Raw genomic sequence first — 2,742 nt, forward strand, 5'->3', positions numbered from 1 at the left:
TCCATTCCAATGCTTTTTTCTCGATGGCTCCATCTGGTTTTCTTAAGGTGTGCCCCAACCAGCCCCACTTTCTCGTATCTGGTCTTCTATAGGTATCTGGTTTGTTATTCGCCAGGGCTCCTCATTACATATTTTTTCTGGCCACCAGATATTCATGATGCGTCGAAGACAAGCTTTGTAACTGGGATGTTATCTTTTTATCCATTTTCCAGCTTTCACTGGCATACAGAAGGACAGCCTTCACATTTGTATTAAAAATACGGATTTTTGTTTTGTACGTGATATTTCTATTTTTCCATATTGGATACAACTGTATGAAGGCAGCATTTGCCTTTTTAATGCGGTTTTTCACGTCATCTCCAGCTCCACCATCTTCCGCCACTATACTACACAGATACAGGAATGAGTTGACAGTCTCCACCCGCTGCTCACCTATTAACAATGGCACCTCCATGTTCCCTGAATTTACTCTCATTTCCTTTGTTTTGCCTATATTTATCTTGAGGCCAGCAGTCTCTGCTTCTTCTTTCAGCAAGTTTAATTTAGCTTGCACATCAGTCAGCCTTGGAGCTAGTAAAACTATGTCGTCTGCAAAATCCAAATCCTCCAGACGTTCGTGGATACCCCACTGGATTCCTCGTCTCCTGCCTGCTGTGACTCTTCTCATAACAGTGTCTAGAACGAGTAGAAAAAGTGTTAGATGATTGAAACTGTGCTTGGCTTCATTCAACATCGCCATAGATATGATATGCCACACATCCTGTAATTTGGAGACTAAATACGGAAACAGCCCTTTACATCACCAGTATAATGATTATATTATACGGTATAGATAACAATTAATGTATTCTCATAGTATGGGGCGAATACGCTACCCGTTCACGTCCAGGTTCCCTAAGAACGAATTTCTATCGCTCGGAGATCGAAGCGCTATGGCGGCTGCCTGTGGACAGTAAAACTTCGTCACTTTGCACCTTCAACGTAAGACGCGAGCTAGTTTAAATCCAACTGAGCGAATCATAACAAAATCTAGTTTGAGGGGCAAAAAATAAAGTGTATGCAACAATGTGTACCGACAAATCCCATACCACGGATATCGGGCGCATTTTTTATTCAAATACGCAGACTTTCACTTTTCGTAAAATGATCGTGGTGAATAATGGCAGAAACTGCGAAAGGAGGTGGATCTATGTGGAGCGTTGGGAACGGTACCGGCGATGCGACGTGCGGCGGTGCAGCCCGGCGGAGAGGGGTCTGCTTGCTTACTCTCTCTGGCCCAGATACGCGCGCACTGCCCTGGCGGCCGGCGCCTGCAGCAGAGCCGCTCAGAGTCCGGTTACCCGCGTAAAATTAGCGGCGCGCCTCTTCCTCCTCCAGAACGGCACTAAAAACACCGCCACTCCTCCCACTGCATCTGCATAACTCTCGATCCTGTGCTTCTACATCTACAGTTCGGAAGTCACCTTATTGTTGTGTGTGTGTGTGTGTGTGTGTGTGTGTGTGTGTGTGTGTGTGTGGGCGCGCGCGCGCAAGTGTGGGGGGAGGGGGGGGGATACTTCTAGTACCACTAATTTATCTAAGACAAATTTCCTGCTCCATTTGCGAGCGGCGCGTGGGAAGAACGATTGTTGGTATAGTTCCGTATGACATCTCGTCGTGATTGTTTCGCGAGACGTATGTTGGGGAAAGTACGGTACTACGTTGCTCGACTCTCCTTAGAACACGCGCTCTCGAAATTTCAATAACAAACCTGTCCGTGACGCACAATCCCTCTCTTGTAGCGTCTGCAACTGTAGTTGAGCATCTCCGTAACGCTGTCGGGTCCAATAAATGACCCGTGACGAAACTCGCGCTCTTCGTCGAATCTTCTCTCTCTCTCTCTCTCTCTCTCTCCCCTCTTCCCTTTAGAGAGTGTGAGAGACTGCTGAACACTACTGAAGAATCGGTCAAAAGACACTTCTTACATGAATTCTATTTCAAGGTTCTCTAGTTAATCTTACTCTGGGATCTGCTTTTCCTACACTTTGTTTTATGTTGTCCTTCCACTTCAGATCGCGCCATATTGTTGCCCCTAGGTACATTAAGATAGTTACTGTTACCAGTGATTCGTAGCATATAAGGTGTAGTCGAACACCCACGGATCGCTTCCACTATTTAGGCGTCACGTTTACTTACTACCAACTGCCACTACCCGCACCGATCGTCGCTAGATTGCAGATCTTCCTGCATTCCGCTTCAGTCTTCTGCCGTTGCAACCTTCCTGTACAACATCATCCGTAAATAGCTTGACGGAGCCTCCGACGCATTCAGCTTGACTTCTATTGAGTCATCAGTCTTCTGACTGGTTGCATGCGGCCCGCCACAAATACCTGTCCTGCGCCAAACTTTTTATCTCAATAGTAGCACTTTCAACCTACACCGTCAGTTACTTGCTGGATGTATTCCAACCTCTGCCTTCCTCTATAGTTCTCCCTACAGTTCCCTCTACTACCATGGAAATTATTCCCTGGTGTCTTAACACATGTCCTACTATCATCCTCTCCTTTCTTCTCGTCAGTGTTTTTCTATGTATTCCTTTCCTCTCAGATTCTGCGAAAAACCACCTCATTCCTCACTTTATCAGCCCACGTAATTTTCAACATTCTTCTGTAGCGCCACATCTCAAACGCTTCGATTCTCTTGTCTTCGGAACACAAGACCATTAAGATAGTCCGCAGCTCGTGGTCGTGCGGTAGCGTTCTC

Source organism: Schistocerca americana, chromosome 2 (genome assembly GCF_021461395.2).
Source record: "Schistocerca americana isolate TAMUIC-IGC-003095 chromosome 2, iqSchAmer2.1, whole genome shotgun sequence".
Taxonomy (NCBI): domain Eukaryota; kingdom Metazoa; phylum Arthropoda; class Insecta; order Orthoptera; family Acrididae; genus Schistocerca; species Schistocerca americana.